The sequence below is a fragment of the Microcaecilia unicolor genome, chromosome 14 (genome assembly GCF_901765095.1).
Source record: "Microcaecilia unicolor chromosome 14, aMicUni1.1, whole genome shotgun sequence".
Classification (NCBI taxonomy): Eukaryota; Metazoa; Chordata; class Amphibia; order Gymnophiona; family Siphonopidae; genus Microcaecilia; species Microcaecilia unicolor.
The window spans coordinates 52156710-52177960 of NC_044044.1; the positions used below are offsets into that span (position 1 = coordinate 52156710).

Here is a 21251-nt window from a genome sequence, read left to right on the forward strand (position 1 = left end):
TCCCGCATGAGCGCTGGTTTAAAAGTGCCGTTTGAGCTTCTGAGGCTTTTCCTTCTGTTTTTACAATACCAGCTAAGAGTATAGGGCCTGATATTCAGACCATGGGAATTAGCCCAGCTGACTCCTGCAGTTGGCGTTGAGCCAGGATATTCAATACTGGGACATTTCCGGTGACTGGAATTTCAAATCTGGTTTATTTTTGGTTGGTTTGAAGTTAACTGGCCAAACCGATATTCATAACTGACTGGTTAAGTTGGAACCGGCCAAAGATATTCCACCTATTGACGTGGCCATATTTGGCCGCCAAACACAGCTGGTCAGATGCTGAATATCGGTGCTGACCACCTATAACATGTGACATAGCCAGTCATCCAGATAGCCAGCTATTTCATGCTGAACATTAGCGCTTAGCGGGCTAAATGCCATTTAAATGGCCAGGTGACATTCGTGGTCGGTTAACACAATTATAGTGAAGTGTTATTGTTGTGAAACAGAGCTTCATTGGTTGCCAGTTGAATTTCAAATCGATCATAATTTTTTTTTTGTGCCTTACACTTGACTGCATGGAAATCTTCTCGTTTTTGTTCTGCACTGATACTGGGGTTTCCATCCGTCAGACATGTTCACTTTAACAGTTTGGCCTAGTGGTTAGAGCACTGGTCTTGCAATCCAGAGGTGGCCGGTTCAAATCCCACTGCTGCTCCTTGTGATCTTGGGCAAGTCACTTATCCCTCTGTTGCCTCAGGTACAAACCTAGATTGTGAGCCCTCCTGGGACAGAGAAATATCCAGTGTACCCGAAAGTAACTCACCTTGTGCTACTACTGAAAAAGGTGTGAGCAAAATCTAAATAAATATCAATCTAACAAAATTTGGAACTCTATTCAGTGGAGGCAGACCATGCAAATCTCTCTCATATAAATAGTCATTGTGGATATCCTAAAAGCCTGACTGGCTGGGGTGCCTCCAGGACTGGGAACCACTGGACTAGCGCATAGTGCCGGGATCTGTGCCGTGCTTTGGACATGAGGATTTACACCAACTGAAACCTGGTGAAGGTGAAGATCCTCATGCTTAAATTCTATAATACTGCGCGCATCGTTATTCAACGCTGCTGACCCGCCCATGCTCCTCCCATGGCCCCACACCCTCTTCAGTTGTGCGCTGAGATTTATGTGTGCTTCTGTATAGAATACCTCTTATTAAGATGCACATGTAAATCCAAAGGGTAGCCAATTAATGCCAATAATTGATTGCACCCAATTATTGGCGCTAATTGACTTGTAACTCAATTAAATTGCGCACATAAATTAGGTGCACACCCAAATTTGCACAAGCAGTTTTGAGCGCCATATATAGAATCGAGGCGTAAGTACTTCCGTGTTAACCAGAAGCACCGGGCATTAATGTGAATGTTAACGCACAACTGGCAATAGAACATACTGGAAATGCCTTTAATTGGTCCTGTGTTAAAATTGCAGGCACCATGCAGTAAAGGAGACTTCTGAGAGTTGATATAATCAATGTGGGGTTCCACAGGGATCGCTGTTATCTCCTGTTCTTTTTAATGTTTACTTGCATTCGTTAGGATTTGTTTTCGAAAAGTTGAGAGTCTACCTTTTCAGCTATGCTGACAATATTACGATTATGGCTCCCACCACCTTTTCAGTTATCTCGCACTTAAGAGTTATTGCAAAACATCTTAGAAGAAATAGAACACTGGATGCAGTCACTGGAAATGTCCCAGTAATGAATATCCGTTTGGATACAGAAAGTGAAAGTGCCTTGGTGCTTTGTAGCTTTTACTATATGAGACGTGGGGTAAGGAATAATATATTGTAGAGGAATATATTAGAGTTATTCCCCAAGTTTTCCATGTCATCACTGTGACCACTGACGCAGGTGCTAGTCACCGAAACACGGCCCTTGTTGGGTCTTTTTGTCAAGGCTCATTCATTAAAGAACTGTGTTGCATTTTTAAAGGCCCGTGGTGCTGTTTTTTTGTTTGGACTTTAGTTTGTACTTCGTTCCCTCTCTTTTGTTATATCGCAGTGTTTGGGAGTGAAATATGTTGTTTTTTTTGTACTGGAACCAGGGGCGTAGCCAGACCTTACGGTGGGAGAGGGCCAGAACCTAAGGTTGGGGGCACATTTTGAGTGCCGCCCCACCGCCACCACCCTCCCCCCACCATCACGCCTCGCTTTAACTCACCTCCCCCACACCTCACACCTCCTCACACCCCCGTTGCCTCGCAAATACCTTTGCTGGCGGGGGTCCCCAACCCCCGCCAGCCGAAGCCTTCTTCAGCGCCGTCTCTGGCGCAGCTGCGTTCCTGCCCTGCTCTTCTTGCTCCTCCTGTCGAAGCGTCAGCGTGCACAGGACAGGAGGAGCAAGAAGAGCAGGGCAGGACCGTGGCTGTGCCAGAGACGGCGCTGAAGAAGGCTTCGGCTGGTGGGGGTTGGGGACCCCCACCAGCCAAACCGGAGGCCCGGACATAATTTGCGGGGGCCCAGGCCCCCGTGGCCCCCCATGGCTACACCCCTGACTGGAACAGCTTAGAGCCTTTATAGACCTGAAGAGAGTGACTAGTAAAGTAATATCTGCTTAATCGGTTATTTACGATTATATTGCTGTGGTAAAATTTAGGCTTGGGCCTTACTTAATTCTAATGTATACCTAATTTGATCTCCTTGTCTTATTAGCCACTCTCCCGATATTGTGGTTTAAGGAAGAGATAATACGTTCTTTATTTTTCTTCTTTTTCTTTATTGTAATAATTTTTTCAGAAGTATTCTCCCTAAGTTTCATGTAACAAGTGGATACTCGTGTATTATGACTGAAATAATAATAAAAAGAGAAAAACAGTTTGACAGTGTATCTTGTTATTATTGTGAAGCGCCATTGGCTCCCTGTGCAACCAGCATTCTTGTTAAATTTTCTTGTTTTGTGTGTAAAATTATAAATGGCTTATCCCCACTTAATTTTTTTTTATTTTTAAAGATTTCACAGCTATTCCAAGAATAAATCTTGATACAGAAAAAGAAAAATAAAGCAAAAACTTTTGCATTTAGAAATTGTAACAAGGAAAATATATATTATCCAATCTTAGTCCACTATTACGAAGGGGAACAGGACACAATACTCAGGAAAAGATACCAGTCACTAATCAAAATTAGAGACATGAAAGGAGAATCACAGGAATAAATCAAAACAGATTACAGTGTAGATGGCAATACCGCTCCTGGATTTGGAGATGGAGTTACTACTATCTTAGATTCCAGAAAGGAACTCAAATGCGAAGGATTTAAAAAAAAAACATATTTCACTGACTTCAGTTTCACTACACACTTGCATGGAAAATTCAACCAAAAAAGACCGCCCAATTGAAAAACACGAGGGAGAAGTTTAAGGAAACATTGGGTTGCTCTAGATACATCAGGAAATATTCTAATCTTATAATTCAAAAAGGTCTCTTCCCTGTGACGAAAAAAATTGTGTTAATATCCAGTCTCTATCAGGTTGTAGTACAAATGTCACAATTAGTGTTTATTTATTTCTTTATTGCATTTGTATCCCACATTTTCCCACCTCTTTGCAGGCTCAATGTGGCTTACAATGTTGTATACAGAGTAGCTTAATCAAAATAGAACAAATAGGTATAAGTATTAAACAGTGCTTATAATAGGTAGTTGGGAATGTCATAAAGAATATCGTAAGCGAGAGTTAGATAAGCAGATATAAGCAATAACAGTGCAGATAGTAGATGAGGTAGTGAGATAATACATTTATAGTTGAGAATCTAGTTGATATGCCTTGTTGAAGAGGTGGGTCTTCAGGGATTTGCGAAAGTTAGTTGGTTCGTAAGTAAGTAGTTTTTACGTTGCGGGGCAGTGCATTCCATAACTGTGTACTTATGTAAGAAAAGTTTGATGCATGCGTTAGTTCGTATTTTAGGCCTTTACAACTGGGAAAGTGAAGATTAAGGAATGTGCGGGATGATCTTTTAGCGTTCCTGGGTGGTAGGTCTACCAGGTCTAACATGTAGGCCGAGGCATCTCCATGAATGATTTTATGAACTAGAGAGCATACCTTGAACGCGATGCGTTCTTTAAGTGGAAGCCAGTGTAATTTTTCCCTTAGGGGTTTAGCACTTTCATATCTTGTTTTTCCAAATATGAGTCTTGCTGCGGTATTCTGGGCGGTTTGAAGTTTCTAGATGACTTGTTCTTTACACCCAGCATAGAGTGCATTGCAGTAATCTAAGTGACTAAGCACTGTAGACTGTACCAGGTTACGAAAGATGGTTCTTGGGAAGAAAGGTTGTACTCTTTTTAGTTTCCACATTGAGTAGAACATCTTCTTCGTTGTATTTTTTGCATGCGTTTCGAGAATAAGATGTCGGTCGATGGTGACTCCAAGAATTTTCAGGGTTTCCGAGACGGGAAGGGATAATTTTGGAATGTTTATGGTGTTGCTGGTTTTAAACCCAAATTGTCGTCCTCAAGTGTTTGCATAAGATTTAAAGTCTCAAAAACAGCTTCGGCTCCTTCAGCTACTCAGTTATTTTTTTTTATTATAGGGCTGCAAATAGTACATTTTTGAAACCGGCGGATAAGCTTGTTCCGGTATTTTTAGTATTTCAGATATATACCTTTAAAAGGTAATTAGGTGCCACAGAAACTTGTCTTGGAAAGTTTATCTTTACTATTAATTTCAATTTTTTCCTCCACTATTGTAAATTTCTTTTCCAGTTTAGAGACCTTTTACATAGTAACATAGTAGATGACGGCAGAAAAGACCTGCACGGTCCATCCAGTCTGCCCAACAAGATAAACTCACATGTGCTACTTTTTGTGTATACCTTACCTTGATTTGTACCTGTCCTTTTCAGGGCACAGACCGTATAAGTCTGCCCAGCACTATTTCCGCCTCCCAACCACCAGCCCCGCCTCCCACCACCGGCTCTGGCACAGACCATATAAGTCTGCCCAGCACCATCCCCGCCTCCCACCACCGGCTCTGCCACCCAATCTTGGCTAAGCTCCTTAGGATCCATTCCTTCTGAACAGGATTCCTTTATGTTTATCCCACGCATGTTTGAATTCCGTTACTGTTTTCGTTTCCACCACTTCCCGCGGGAGGGCATTCCAAGCGTCAGTCGTTGTCAGACAGAGGGCAGGAAGGAGGTGCGGTCAGAGGCTCTGAGGAAAGGGAGCCAGGCCTGGTCCCTTCCCCAGCTATGCGGAGGGGGCCTGGGGAGAGAGGCCCAGGAAACTCCCAGGCTATGGGGCCTACAAGGCCGAAGGATCTGAAGGCCCGGCGGAGTAGCTCTCAGCCAGTCCCTCCTCCAGCACGAAGGGAGCGTAGTCCCCGGGACCGTAAAGCGCCCAGGGCCAGGGAGGATTGTGGATCTGATGCCTCCTCCATGACCCAGCGGCGTCCAGGTAAGGAGCCTGAAGATCATGGGGGAGGAAGGAGGAAGGTTGAGGCCCTAAAGGTGCAGACCCAGAAGGAGCAAGGACAAGAAGGAATGGAGGTGGGGCAGGAGGCCCAGTTGGGATTTGAGGCAGCCGGCAGTGAAGAAGAGTGGTCAGAAGAAGGGGAGGAGGCCGGTGAGTGGGAGAATATGGACCCAGGACAGTGTGCCAGAGAAACGGTGGAGCGGGTGAGGCACATCAAGTCTCTGGAGAAGGAAATAGAGGAGCTGGGGAAACGGTTGAAAATGACTAAAGCCATGAGTAGGCTGGCCCCAGCAGAGCATGGTCAAAAGTATAAGACTGAAGAAAAGCGCTTAACAAAGTTGCTGAAACAGAAGGAAAAAAGAATTGCTTGTTTAAAAACAGGCTCTGCAAATCCCTTGAGGGAGGTTTATGAGAATCAAGAGAGGATGCAGGCTGGTACATCTAAAACTATGAGCCAGGAGGTTTTCTCCCCAGCACAGGAATCTACCAGTTTAAGCTCAGGAACATTGTTTCACAAAAGGCAGTTGGTAACAGAGATTGTACAAAGTCCAAACAGTCAAAGTACATTGCAAACTATGAAAGCCCTGATGAGCCCAAGGGAAGAGGGAGTACTCAGGTTGGATACAGCTCCAGGAGAAGGGGGAGGGGCGGATTGTTTGGCCTCAGGTATTCCGGTAGAACAGAAAGGAAAAGACACAAAGTTACAACACTTTCATATTATTGAAACGGATGGAGACAGGTTTTCCACCCAGGACACTTTTTCAGTACCCACTAGTGGGGAAGAAGAACAGGGTGTGGAAAAAAGTATTGAACTTACCTGTGTGGAGAGATTGCAAGAGAAGCAAAAACCAGCAGGCTTCCAACTGCAGGAGCACTCCAAAGGTGCTCTGATTGAGGCAGCAGTTTCTGGTGATCAATTATCATCAGCTGTGCAGCTTGGCTCAGAGCAGGTCTGCCCGCGAGGTCAGGACGGACAGGAGGAAGAATCAGGAGAGATCTCTGTTCAATCTGCAGCCAAGTTTGCAGGGGACCTGCTAGGGTATGGTGCCCAGGACATAGAGAATCAGCAGGAGAAAGAGGAACTGGAACAGGAGTTGCATGGAATGGAGCAGGACATTGGACCAATTGCTCAGACCAGAGTAAGCTCTGAAAGTGCACTAATTTTTAAAGCTCCTGATGTCCCAGTTGAAGGTCTGGGTTTGAACTGGTTGAGGGGGGGCTGTGTGCGAGGGGAGGGTGGGGGGCGGGGGGAGGGTCTTGGTCAAGAGAGGGGTATGCTTTCTTGTCGGAAGGTGGGGGAGGGGGATGTGGGGAGCCGGGATTCGGAGGAAGGGAAGAAGGGTAGGGGAGAAGTGAGGGGGGCGGGGGAGGGGCAGGGTGCTCTTTCCTTTGCGGCGGTGGTGAGGGGGGAGGGGGGAGGGGAGATGGGGGGGCGGCCAGTGTCTGTGGAGGGATCAAGGGGGAAAGGGGGGGAAGGGAGAGGGGCGGGGCAAATCCCCAAACGAAGGAATGTGGTGCAGATTAGATGGGTGGGGGAGGGGGCTATGCCTTCTCGGGAGACGGTTTTGAGGATGGTCATGGGCCTGGGGTTTGTGCCGGAGGACTTCTATGCCTGTATTCACCCAGTTAATTTGCCTGAGTACGATGTTAGTTTTCTAACGCAGAGGGGTATGGAAATCTTTTGGGAGAGGTATGAGGGGGTGAAAGGAAGGGGGGATTGGAGCAATTATGTGGTTATTCCTATTAGTAGACCTGACTTGGTGCAAGTCACTGTATTGGTACGAAACGAGTCCATTTCAGGGGCAGACCTGGCCTACTGGTTACAGCGGCATGCGGATTTGAGAACCCCGTTATCCAAACTCCCGGATCCAAGTAGGGTGTGGGCAGGGGGGTGGGGGGCTTGGGTTAAGCTAAGACAGGAAGGGCAAGTGGTCAAGCACATTCCTTCTGCGGCTTTTATTGGCCGGGACAGGATTCTCTGTTTTTACAAGGGACAGCCACGGCAGTGTTTCCGTTGCGGATCCTTTCGCCATTATAGTATGTCTTGCCCAGTACAACAGTGTGTAAAGTGCGGGAGTAAGGAGCACTATACAGAAAATTGTTCCTCTATCCGTTGCAATTTGTGCGGGGGTCTGGGGCATGCCTTTAGAGACTGCCCGAGGGCGCGTCATAATAGGAGGGATGAGGGCAGGGGGAATATGATTCGGGGAGAGGGGCAGGATCTAGGTCAGGGTTCTGGGGGTCTGGGGGTTGGGAGGGCTTGGGAGGAAGGGGGAGGAGAGGGAGGTTTGGGGGTACAGGGGAGGGGTGGTTTGCAGGGGGAAGAGGAGGGTTTACAGTTAGAGGAGGGCGGGGGTCTAGAGACTAGAGGGGGACAGGAGGAGGAGGGAAAGGGAGAGTGGGTTCAAGTGTCAAAATTAAAGAAACGGAAGGTTTCAAAGGGAAAGGGTTTGACATTACAGGGGTTGCCTGGGGTGGGGCAGGGGGGTAATCGATTTCAGATTTTGGAAGAAGAGGATGGGGGGGCAGAGATACAGGGGAAGGGGGATGATGGGGAGAAGGGACCTCAGGAAGAGGGAGGAGGGGAGAGGAGTCGGGGAAAGGTCAAGGGGGAAAGGAGTCAAGGTAGGAAGGGAAGGGGTACCCATGACGAGGAGGGGGGGATGGAAGTGGAAGATGTTGAGGTTGGGGAGGAGGAGGGGGTTCCGGTAGGGAAGGGAGGGGGGGGGGGTAAGAGGAGGATGGGGCAGGGGGTGGTTAGCCAGGAGCAAGCTCAAGGGGACGGTAATGTAGAGGTAGGAAAGGAGGGGGAGGGGGTGCAGAGGGGAGAGGTTCAAGAGGGGAAGGTTGCAGGGGGGGATTCCGTAGGGTTTAAAAAAGAAGAAAGGGAGGAAGAAAGGTATGAGGGAGGGGGGAGGGGAAGGTTGGGATCAGGATACAGGGATACGGGACTGGGCGGCAGAGATAGGGGATAATGGAGAGGAGGATTACATTCTGGGTAGCAGGTTGCCACAGAGAGTAGATAGTATGCAAAGGAAGGAGGAGAGTGAGGAGTTGCATGAGTCCTAATGGGGGGTATGGCAGGGCTTCTTCTGACGTTCGCCACCCTAAATGTGGCGAGTGTGGCTTCCCAGAGAGCTCAGTGTTTGGCCTATGAGTGCTTTTCTCAGGTTAAGGCCGATTGTTTTCTGCTTCAGGAAACGCGTTTGCAGAACCTGGAGCAGCTGAGAAGGGCGCGCAGGGATTGGAGATGGGGACCCTCGGTGTGGGGGCTGGCAGGGGAACGATATGGGGGAGTGGGGATTTTATTTAAGACACATAAGGTGGAAATTCAGCGTGTGATGGAACTCGGGGTGGGGAGGTGTTTAGTGGTAGACGTATTATGGCAGGGTATGGCGTTGCGAATTATTAATCTTTATGGGCCGCAGACTAGGAAGGAGCGCAGTTTGTTATTAGGGAAGATCAGGCCTTACTTGTTTACTGCACGCCAGGTAATTTGGGGGGGAGATTTTAATTTAATTCTTAGGAAACAGGATAGTGGGGGTACTAAGGTACAGGTGACATATGATGGGGTGCGCTTGCTCGGGATCATGAAAGAGGGGGGGCTGATAGATGTTCACATAGAACATTTCCCAGATGAGGATGGATTCACGTTTAGCAGGGGGAGATGTAGGAGCCGAATTGATCGGTTTTTGGTTCGTAGAGGGGTATGCCAGCGGGGGCCTCGCCTGCTGGACGTGGATTTTTCCGACCATAAACTGCTTCTTGTGGAAGTAGGGGGGTCGGCGGCTCATAGGATAGGTAGGGGGTTGTGGAGGATGAATTTAAGATGGGTCCAGGATGAGGAGGCTTAAAAGAAATATTTGAATTTTTTAGAAGACCAGTTATCCTTACGGGGGATCTTTCCCTCCAGAGGAGAATGGTGGGAGGTGGTGAAAAAACGGACGCGTTTCCTTTTCATGGGACAGGCACGGAGGAGGGGAAGGGAAAGGACACGTTTGGGGATGGCCTTGAAGCAAAGGAAGGATTATTTGATTTCCAAGGGAGGGAGGAAAGAGGATATCCAAGAATTACAGTCTCTGTTAGAGAAGACTCAATACGATCGGTATTCCTCTTTAGTTTATGAGAGGGACTTTGGTAAATTGATTAGCCCAGATCCCTTCGTTTGTTGTAGGGAAAGAAGAGAGCATAGGGTGGTGGAGGGTTTTAGGGATACTAGGGGGGTGATGCAGGATTCCAAAGAGGGAATATTGAAGGTGGTGGAAGAGCACTTCAGGGGTTTTTTTTTCGGATCAGCACTTGGATGGGGGGAGGATGGATCAGTATGTGGAAGGACTCGGGGGTGGGGAATTGGGGGTCTCATCTCCAGGCCCTTTCGTGCCCCTGGACACTGCAGGAGGTTGAGGAGGCTATAGGGGCCCTGAGAAAGAGGACATCTCCGGGGGCCGGACGGGCTGCCGGCAGAATTCTATCATACGTTTCGCAGGCACCTGGCTCCGATTTTATTGGATCTCTGGGAAGAGGCACGTCAGAGGGGGTCTCTTCCAAAATCCTTGTTGGAGTCTGCATTGATTTTGTTAAGTAAGGGCAAAGATCCGCAGCTGTTAACTAACTGGAGGCCTATTGCGCTACTAAACTGTGATCGTAAGATCTTTGCGCAGATGCTCTTCAAGCGTATGCGGCAATTCTCGTGGGACTTGTTGGCAGCCTCACAGGCTTGTGGGGTGCCGGGTAGAGGGGTGCTGGAGGCTGCGGCATGGGTGAGGGAAGGTTTAGAGCGGAGTCGGGAGGAGGGGTCAGGGTGGCTGATGGTGGCGCTTGACCAAGAAAAAGCCTTTGACAGGGTCCAATGGGGATTCCTCTGGCGGGTTTTAGAGTATTACGGGTTCCCTAGGGATTGGGTGGCACAATTACGGTTGTTATATTCTCATGCACATGCATTTCCATTGATCAATGGGTGGAAAGGGGGGGAATTTGAGCTGACGGCAGGGGTTCGGCAAGGGTGCCCTTTAAGCCCTTTGCTGTATGCATTTTCTATAGACCCTTTTATTAGGCGTCTGGAGCAGGGTGGGGTGGGAGGATTGAGGGGGGTGGAGGTAAGCACGGGAGAACAGTTGCGGGTGGTGGCATACGCAGACGATATTACTGTGTGGGTGGCAAACAAAGCAGAAGGGGATAAACTTTTGGAGTTCATCCACGATTTCGCAGGGGATACAGGGTCACGGGTGAATATCCACAAATGCAACAGTTTGTGGTTAGGGCCAGTAGGGGAGCAGTTTGAATTAGGACGGGGTTTCCCGGGGGTGGTGGATAGAATGAGGGTTTTGGGGATTTACTTTGAGATAGGAGATTATGCTAAATTCAACTGGGACCGTTGTCTTCAGGAAGCAAAGGGGCGGGTGGACAGGTGGAAGAGGTGGAAAATGTCCATGGAAGATCGGGTGAAACTCATCAAGACCCATTTGGTGCCCCTCTTTTTGTTCATCAGCTACATTTGTTTGGTACCTGAAAAGTGCTATGCCTCGTTGTATAGCATTTTCTTCCAGCTGCTGTGGGGCAATCGGTTGAATCCAGTCAAACGAAACACCACATATCTATCTAGGAAGGAGGGGGGGGGTAGGGATGATCAATCCGGTTTTGTTTTTTAGTTCTTTGTTTGTGCACTTTAATCTAGGGAGAGCGGTGGGTCAGGCTCCTCCAGGGTGGGCGAGTAGTGTGCTGGGGTGGTGGGAGAGGGTTTGGGTGGGGTGGAGGAGAGGGGAGAGGGTAGGGGTATTGCGGAAAGGGGCTCCGGAAAGGGTAGGGTACTATAAAACGTTAGTAAAATTAGTTCGGGTCTGGGGGATTCTAGTGGGGGAGATTAGGGATGGGAAGAGAGGAATCTGGGTGGAGAGAGTGCGCTCCCAGATGTTCTCGTCCCCTCTGGTACTTAGGGATGCTCCCGGGGAAGTGCTGAGGCAAGGGCTACGGAATATCAATTCGGAGAGGATTCCGGCTAAATATCGGGACATTGCCTGGCTGTCCCTACACGGCAAATTATATGTCAGAGAGAATCTGAGAGATAGGAAGATCCAGGACAGGAATTGTCCAAGGGGGGAATGTGTGGGGAAGTTAGAAACCATGGACCACTTTTTGAAGGACTGTCCCTTTTCCCGGGGGGTGGGTGACAGGGTTTCTGCTCTCCTCCAGATCCCCACGTTCCGTTCCTATACGTATGCGGACTGGGTGTATGGATATCGATTCAAGAGAGGTCAGCTGGATCCGGGGACGGGGTTCTTGATTTCGCTCATTCTCCGGTTCTGTCTTTGGATGGCTCGTTGCCGGGTATCCCTGCACCAAGAAGATCGATCCATTGAACAGGTCAGTTGGGATGTGGTGCGGGCTGTACAGCAAGTGGCGCAATGGGAAAGAGTGGAGAGGGATTCACAGATGGTGTCCTTGTGGTGGAAGCATGTGAGGTTAAAGGCCTTATGATTATAGTTACTGTGATGTTGTGTTGGTTGTAATTTTAGGGGGGGAATAAGGGGGGGAAAAGGGAGGGGGAGGGGTGTATATATGTATAGGGGCAGAAGGGATTGTTTTGGTGATAGAATGGTTTGTGTTAGGCATGTGAATATTGGTATTTATATGATTTCTGGATTTTTGTTATTCGTTGCTGTAAATAAAGAAATCTCCAAGCATCCACTACTCTCTCCGTGAAAAAATACTTCCTGACATTTTTCTTGAGTCTGCCCCCCTTCAGTTTCATTTCATGTCCTCTCGTTCTACTGCCTTCGCATCTCCGGAAAAGGTTCATTTGCAGATTAATACCTTTCAGATATTTGAACGTCTGTATCATTTTCAAGAGGAATTTGAACTTGTTGAAAAACAGACATCAATTTTTGAGAAAAGGATGTCTCTAGACCCAAAAGGGCCCTCCCATATAGCATCCAACGTTCTAGTTGAAGGTTTGCTTGGAAGAAAAGACTTACTTAGTGAAATGGATTCAGTCAGAGAGTCTCCAGGTAGTTTCATCTCCATCTCCACAGTTGTCTTGCCAGCAGCGCCGATGCCATGCTGTACCACACCCATCCACTCAGGAGTGTTCGGCAGTCCATTGCTCGAGTCTGGCCCCGCTGAAGGAAATGCTACCGCCTCTTCGGACCGTAGAAGTCCTTGCTCAGACAATCTTTGCTCGACTTCAGGCATTGGCGGCGGATTCCTAATCTCAGGACTGAAAGATGTATAGGCTTCAAGCTGGGGGAGCAGTTCACCTCTTACCGTTCCCCCTCGCAGTGAAGATTCAAGACGTCCTGAATTTCCTGGAGCAGCAAAGCGATCCATGGGCCCCACTATAGGTAAGACAGGTATAGCGGTGCTTATACGCTGTCTGCCTCTCCGTTGAGGCATACAGTAAGCACAATATAATACTTAAAGTGTGAGTCCAGAAGCAACTTCACTGCGCTCCCTTCAAGCTGCCATCTTGTTCCTTCAGCCATTCCTATTTATTGAACCATCTTGTTTTTGCTAACAAAACAAGAGTTACCAGAATTTCAGAACTTTTCACCTTTCCTTCTATAAAAATTATGAGAAGAACTAGACTAATAGACTCTCTTTTTTCATATCAAGTAGTTCATTTGGATAAGGCTATTAAGGATATCTTGATGTCCGAAATCTCTTATAACCAATTCCACAAACAGATCAAAACTTACCTATTTAGAAAATTTGTGCTAAATAATGTTAAATAGAAAATGTAGCTTAGAGATATTCTGTTTTTGCTAGGTTACATTTTGTTATCCCTGGAAATGTCCGGTCTTCTTTAATGTGTGATCCGCATTGAACCGAAAGGTATATGGTGGAATATAAATGTTTTGTTAATGTTATCGTTAATGTCTTGGGTTAAGCTTCAGTAAATTCAGATTTAGGGGTCCTTTTACCAAGCTACGGTAAAAAAGGCCCTGGGGTAGCGGTAGGGGCCGTTTTTCCTGCACGCCAGGGCCCTTTGTACCGCAGCGGGTAAAAAGACCCTCCCCCCCAAAATGGCCATGCGGTAAGATTACTTTTACCGCTTGGCCATGTGGTGAGGAGCACTTACTGCCACTCATTGAGGTAGTGGTCAGGGCTCTGGCAGAAACTGGGTTAGCGCCACAGTAAAATTTCCCAAAAGATTTTCCAGCGCGCCGGAAATGGTGCACACTTGAACCGGAACTATCGCCAGTGGCCTCTTAGTGAGATTTATTTATTTATTTATTTATTTATTTATTGCATTTGTATCCCACATTTTCCCACCTATTTGCAGGTTCAGTGTGGCTTACAATACATTGTGAGTCATGGAATTACATTGGTTACAATATGGTTATGGGTTATATTGAGAAGAGTTATGGGAAGACAGTCGAAGTCATACATGTTTTGGGAAAACAAGTCAAAGTCAAACATAGTTTGGGAATGGAACAGTAGAATGTAACAATGGGGAAGTGATCGGCGATAGAACAATGGCGAGAGAACATTAGGGTATAACAGTTCCATCTGTGGGTAGGGTTTTAAGTGTGGTGAGATTAAGGGGAAGAGAGATCAGAAGAGAGTGTATTGCCCTATCTCTGTTAGTGCGTAAGGACTTCATATGTTTTGATTCTTGCCATAGCTTTTCTCGAAGAGGTGAGTTTTCAATAGTTTGCGGAAGTGGGTTAATTCATAAATCATTTTCAGGTTGCGTGGTAGTGTATTCCAGAATTTCGTGCTTGTGTAAGAGAAGGTTGAGGCATGCAGTGCTTTGTATTTTATGCCTTTGCACTTAGGGAAGTGGAGATTGAGGAAAGTTCGGGATGATCTTTTGGCATTTCTGGGTGGCAGGTCTATTAAGTCAGACATGTATGCAGGGGCCTCACCATGAATGATCTTGTGGACCAAGGTACATACTTTAAAGGTGATACGTTCTCTGAGTGGGAGCCAGTGCAGTTTCTCACGTAAGGGTTTTGCACTTTCGTATTTTGGTTTTCCGAAGATGAGTCTGGCTGCTGTATTCTGGGCTGTTTGAAGTTTCCTCAGTATTTGTTCTTTGCAGCCTGCGTATAGTGAGTTGCAGTAGTCCAGATGACTGAGTACGAGTGATTGCACTAGGCTGCGGAAGACAGATCTTGGAAAGAATGGTTTTATTCTTTTAGTAAACAGGATCCTTAGTTCATTGTGATGGAGGTGCTACGACTTTGCTGTTGGAGCTTTGTAAGGGATTGTGATTTTTCTGTCGAAATATGGTAAGAAAGCTAAAATTTGGTCATTGCCTTTTCCTCACCATTTTTTTCAATAAAAAGGATTCTGCCTAATTATATTATTATTATACAGTATTGCCTCTGATGTATGACTGCAGTTGAGAGTCTTTGTTACTGTGTCCTTTTTTCAGATATGAGTTTCATCTATTTTTATTGATTTTAGATTGTTCCTGTAGTTGAATTAAGACTCTTAAGCAGTCAGGCGTGAAATAGATAGTGTTATCTCTCTGTTTTCTTTGACACTGGCACTCTGCGCACCCCGGTGGTGTGAGGTATCTAAAACATTGGTGGTTCTATTCAATTAGAATCTTTATATAAAAACTAGTAAAAAAGGCCCGTTTCTGACCGAAATGAAACGGGCGCTAGCAAGGTTTTCCTCGGAGAGTGTGTGTTTGAGGGAGCGTGTATGTCAGAGAGAGAATGAGAGAGAGACAGAGTGTGTGTGTGTTTGTGTGAGAGAGAGAGTGTGTGAGAGACAGAGTGTCTGTGTGTGTGAGACTGTGTGTGTGTGACAGAGAGATAGAGTGTGATAGACAGAGAGTGTGTCAGAGAGAGTGTATGTGAGAGACAGTGAGTGAGTGTGTGCCCCCCTCTCACAGGTCCCCCACCCCCACCTCTCTGGTCTCAGGACACCTCCCTACCTCCCTCTCCCCTGCCCCCCCTCCAGCCATCCATGTCCAGCGACCCTCCCCTCCCTCTGCCCCCCCTCCAGCCATCCATGTCCAGCGACCCTCCCCTCCTCCTCCTCCCCCTCCAGCCACCCATGTCCAGCGTCCCTCCCCTCCTCCTCCCCCTGCCCCCCCTCCAGCCACCCATGTCCAGCGACTCTCCTCTCCCCCCTGCCCCCCTCCTCCAGCCACCCATGTCCAGTGACCCTCCCCTCCCCTTCCCCTCCGGCGCATCAAACCCCCTCGCCACTCGCAGCTGCCACTGGTAACGCTGTCCAGCCGCTGCTGCTTCTCCTGTTGAGCAGCAGCGACCGCTACGAAAAGAAAAAAAGCCATAAATGTTTTCAAACCTCAAACGCAGCACCGTAGGCAGCCATCAGGCATTGGCTGTCGGCTCTGCAGCCGCTCCTCCTCTCGTCTCTCACGTTGATGTGCTCCTCCGGGGTCTTACTCCAGGGGCAGTGACGTGGAGGCGAGAGGAGGAGCGGCTGCAGAGCCGACAGCCAATGCGTGATGGCTGTCTACAGTGCCGCGTTTGAGGTTTGAAAACATTTATTGCTTTTTTTCTTTTCGTAGTGGCCGCTGCTGCTCAACAGGAGAAGTAGCAGCGGCCGGACAGCGTTACCAGTGGCAGCTGCAAGTGGCGAGGGGGTTGATGTGCTTCGGGGGGGGGGGGGAGGTGTTTGATGTGCTTGGGGGGGGAAGGGGGTGTTTGATGTGCCGGGGGGGGGCTTGGGTGATGCGCCGAGGGGGTGTTTGAGTGGCACACTCACAGCTGATTCCCAGGCAGGGGGAGGAGTAGGGAAACACGCGGAGCAACTTGCTCTGCGTGTTTCCCTACTCCTCCCCCTGCCTGGGAATCAGCTGTGAGTGACGTCAGCCTGGCTACGGAGCCTAGCTCAGCAACTCCAGGAGCCACGGACACAGGCAGCTACTTTAGAATGTTGGAGGTGAGAATTATTATATAGGATGTTGTCAAATGTTTCAGATACGAATATATTGAATTTTTCACTATTTTTCACTGATATGGTTATTGTGCCTTTTAAAAAAATTGATTCAGACCCTATGAGAGTGATCAGCAGATGGACAGTACAGTTTAGTGCAGGGGTGGGCAAACTCCATCCTCGAGGGCCAGAACCCAGTCGGGTTTTCAGAATTTCCCCAATGAATGTGCATGAGATCTATTTGCATGCACTGCCTCCATTGTATGCAAATAGATTCATGAATATTCATTGGGGAAATCCTGAAAACCCGACTGGGTTGTGGCCCTTGGGACCAAGGTTGCCCACCCCTAGTCTAGTGTGTCACCTCTTTTTGGAGCAAGACATTGTTACACTATCAGGCTCATTTTCAAAGCACTTAGCCTCCCAAAGTTCCATAGAAACCTATGGAACTTAGCCTCCCAAAGTGCTTTGAAAATATGCCTCAATGTATGATGATTAGAACATAAGAATTGCCATATTGGATCAGACCAAAGGTCCATCTAGGCCAGCACTGTGTGTCCAATTGGGCAGCTCTGGTCACAAGTACTATCTACTCATCTAGCAAGACCCCTGACACAAGTGTTTTGTGCTGAAACACGGCCCATGTCAGGTCTATGAGTAAAGGACCAGTGTTTATCTCAACCTTGAGGGACCTTGGTGCTGTTTTTATTTGCAGCAAATCTAGAAGCTCCTAATATCATCCTAGCCATTGCATTCTGAGCTACTTGTAGTGCATGAAGTCTAGAATTAGCAATTTCAAGATATAAAGCATTTAATTAATCAAGCTTTCCAAAAATACTTGGACTAGGGGGCATGCGATGAAACTACAGTGTAGTAAATTTAAAACAAATCGGAGAAAATCTTTCTTCACCCAAAGTGTAATTAAACTCTGGAATTCGTTGCCGGAGAAAGTGGTGAAGGCGGTTAGCTTAGCAGAGTTTAAAAAGGGGTTGGACGGTTTCCTAAAGGACAAGTCCATAAACCGCTACTAAATGGACTTGGAAAAAATCCACGATTCTGGGAATAACATGTATAGAATGTTTGTACGTTTGGGAAGCTTGCCAGGTGCCCTTGACCTGGATTGGCCGCTGTTGTGGACAGGATGCTGGGCTCGATGGACCCTTGGTCTTTTCCCAGTGTGGCATTACTTATGTACTTATGACAGCACCATACTTTGTAGTACAGTTCTAAAGTTACTCACAGGTAACATTGGTCTCAGTTTAGAAAGTAAATGCAACTGAAAAGATGAGGACTTCACCACCTTTAATATTTGATCTTTCATTGTCAGCTGTGAATCGAATATTACTCCCGGCTGATTTGTGATTTAATTGGCAGCCTTGTTTCTGCCACAAACACTGTCTCTAACTTCAATCATTCCTGATTTTTTTTTTTTTTTGCAATAAGCATGTGCTCTCTCTTAAGTTGGTTCAAAGCTAGTCTATTCTCTTCCATCCATGAACCTACTTCTCTTTCATATAAAACGTCACCATTGCAACCTGGCTTTTACCGGAAAAAACCCCCAAGCTTCATATCATCCTCCTACATATGATAATGTACTCCCAATCGCTCAAGGATCTGCCCTAAGGATGCCATATAGATGTTAAACAGCAATGCCGAAAGAGAAGATCCTTGTTGGACTCCCTTTTTCACTGGACCAATAGGGGATATTATTCCCCCACTCTGTATTTGCATACTGTAACCTTTTAATAATGATGCAAATCAGTGCAGTGGAGGTTGTGCATGCAGATCTCTCTCATGAATATTCATTGTGGATATCCTGAAAACCTGACTGGTTGGGAAGCCCCTAGGACAGGTTTGAGAACCATTGCTCTAGTGAAAGCTGTGGAAACTCTCTTTTTTTTTTTTTCAAAGTTAAAAGGCTGCTTCTCCCAACCTAGCTGCTCTTACCTTAAAGAGTCCTAGGCAGAAGTAACTCAGCGAAATCCGCTGGAATTGGGAGGATGGAGGGGGGAGAGGGACCCAGACACCTGGGTGTAACACCCCCCCCCCCCCGAGGCTGTAAAAAGACTCCCCCGCGGATCTCAGCCTCTAACAAATTAGGATACAACCAGATGCACAGAGGGAGAAAACACAGACATTTATAAAATAGAAATAAATACTAACTAAGAGACTAAAGAGCTCACTACCTTCCAACTGAGATTACTGGAGCATTCTATGTTAGACAGGGGCTCTTATTGGCTCTCACTCAAGAGTCACAGTTCTCAGTCTCCACTTGCTAGAAGGCGTGCACAATCCATCAGTCTCAATCTGGGCCGGTCCGGAGGGACGCTAAGGAAACATATTCTATATACCATACCTACATCTAAGTGCTGCTTACAGAACACACTTAGGCAGAAATGCAGGTACAAAGGGGGCGTGTCTTGCAGTTGGCTGGCATACTGAGCACTTCTATACCGTAGACAGACTCAGGTGTTATTCCACTTCTGTGTATCTAGGACAGAGCAGTTTCTGCCTGATGTTGGGTGTACTAACTCTACTTCTTACTCCTATCTGCTTTTAACTGCCCCAAAATTAGGTACATTTTTATAAAAAGGATACACAAAGTAGATAAACCCTTAGTCCCCAAGTGTTGCAATTCATTACCATGTTAGGTCGGGTCCAAAAAGAACTTCTTGGACTATGCGCGGTCAGTGGGCTCCTGGGTTATCTTCATTCCTCTCCCGTAGCCATAGAAACTGGTACTCCACCAAGCAAAATGCCGGGGGTAAGCCACCCAGGTAATTGCAGAAGGACAGGAGCTGTTGAGGTGCAGGGATCCTTTCACTGGTGCTGTGTGTGGTGTCCGCTTCTCTCAAATGTCCCCTCCCATGTCTATCTTCTCATTGCTTGTTTGTACCCAAACTTGAAAAGCTGGCATGGAGAAAAACAGGATTGCAAGCTCCCAGCACACCTGAAGAATGAGGTTGGACCGGTGTGACCTGCCTCATGAGAGTGCTGGAACACCAGCTTGCTTATTTCAGCTGACATTGGTTATCAATAGAAATCAAACAAAATAAAACATGGAAAAGAAAATAAGATGATACCTTTTTTATTGGACATAACTTAATACATTTCTTGATTAGCTTTCGAAGGTTGCCCTTCTTCGTCAGATCGGAAATAAGCAAATGAGGTAGCAGATAGTATATATGAGAGAAACATCAAAGCATTACTTTGACAGAGTGGGAGGGTGGGGGTATGCATGGGGACATCAAAGCATTTCATTGATATTCTAACAGGATGGGTGTTGGTAGGTGAGAGGAGGGTAATAAACAGAGAAATACAGCTTTATGTTTTATAATGAGTTAGAAAACCCAGATCCTTATTAAGTCCTGTTTGTTAGGTGTCAAAATATTCAATCATTCTTATTTCAAAGGTCTTATGTTCCTGTATTATTTTAAAATTACCTTTCAGTATTCTTACTGTGAAATCACTGGTGCAGTGTTCTGGTCTTGTAAAGTGTTGGCCCACAGGGGTGGGGGCTTGACTGGCACCGGCTATTTTCATGTGATGTCTGTGCAGATTGAATCTTATCTTAAGCATCTGGCCTGTTAGAACACCCATCCTGACGAAGAAGGGCAACCTTCGAAAGCTAATCAAGAAATGTATGAAGTTATGTCCAATAAAAAAGGTATCATCTTATTTTCTTTTCCATGTTTTATTTAGAGTGGACTAACACGGCTACCACACCTCTCTACTTAAGCTGCCATTGGTAAACTGTGACAGAAATGCCTCCTACCTCTCATGCCGTACTTCAAAGTAGTGTGCTTGCTGTGGTAGTCCAGTTTAAAGTTAATACATAGAAATAAAACAAAAAGGGAAAATAAAATGATACTTGTCTTATAGGACTAACTTAGTTTAGTTTTTGAGTAGTTTCTTCTATTAGAGTGTCGATTTTCTTTTCATATTAATATCAGTAGTTCGATGTGGGACTTTGTTTGATAGTACTCAAGTAACAAAAAGAGAGAGGGGAGCTCGCTTGATACGCCTATAATCACCAAAATAACATACAAAGCAAGCTTTGTATGTTATTTTGGTGTTTAATAGTACTCACAAATATTCACGTTGTAGGGGAAACCATCTGAGATGAACTGAACCAAGATCGGAGACATCATTGAATTCATGGACAGTTGCTGACAGATCTGCCTGGCATAAAGGAATCCTTCATATGCTCATCTTCCAATGTGATATATATCATTCAATGTAAAAAGTGTGACTTGGGGTGCTATATTGGAGAAACAAGCCAGATGCTAAAGAAAAGATTTAATTTACATAGACATCATATGAAAAATGCCAGTGCCGACCAGGATGTCACCTCTGTGGGGCAGCACTTTACAAAACCAGAACACTGTACCAATGATTTTATGGTGAGAATAATAAAAGGAAACTTTAAGACCATACAGGAATGTAAGATCTTTGATGTCAGAATGATTGATTAAATATTTTGACACCCACCAGACAGGACTTAACAATGTTCTGGGTTTTCTAGCCCATTATAAACCATAAATTTCTACTGCTTTGTCACCCTCTTATCACCATGTATATCTCCCTGTCCCTCATCCACCCAGCTCTCCCTGTCTCTCATCTAACCCACCCCACCCCACCCCACCCCACCCCACCCTCATCCTGTGAGACTGTCACTGAAATGCTTTGATGTTTCACTGATGTTTATCAACATTTGCTTATTTCTGATCTGATGAAGAAGGGCTACCTTTGAATGCTAATCAAAAAAATGTACTAAGTTAGTCCAATAAAAAAGGTATCATCTTATTTTCTTCTCTATGTTTTCTTTTCTTTTATTTATTTCTAGAATTCGAAAGCCAGTAATCAAAGGGGTCCACAGGTCAGTCAGTTTTTCAGGATATCCTATATAATAATTTGCACCTCCGTCTGGATG

General features: G+C 46.3%; 1 protein-coding gene across 1 annotated transcript in view; it reads right to left on the reverse strand.

The window, feature by feature from the left end:
* NR1I3 (nuclear receptor subfamily 1 group I member 3) overlaps positions 1-19173 on the reverse strand; it is a 111344-nt gene extending 92171 nt beyond the window's left edge. Inside the window, exon 1 of the mRNA XM_030188353.1 lies at positions 18962-19173. The gene's annotated coding sequence lies outside the window, so the exon portion shown is untranslated. The remainder of the gene's footprint in view (positions 1-18961) is intronic.
* Positions 19174-21251: the final 2078 nt, after the last annotated feature.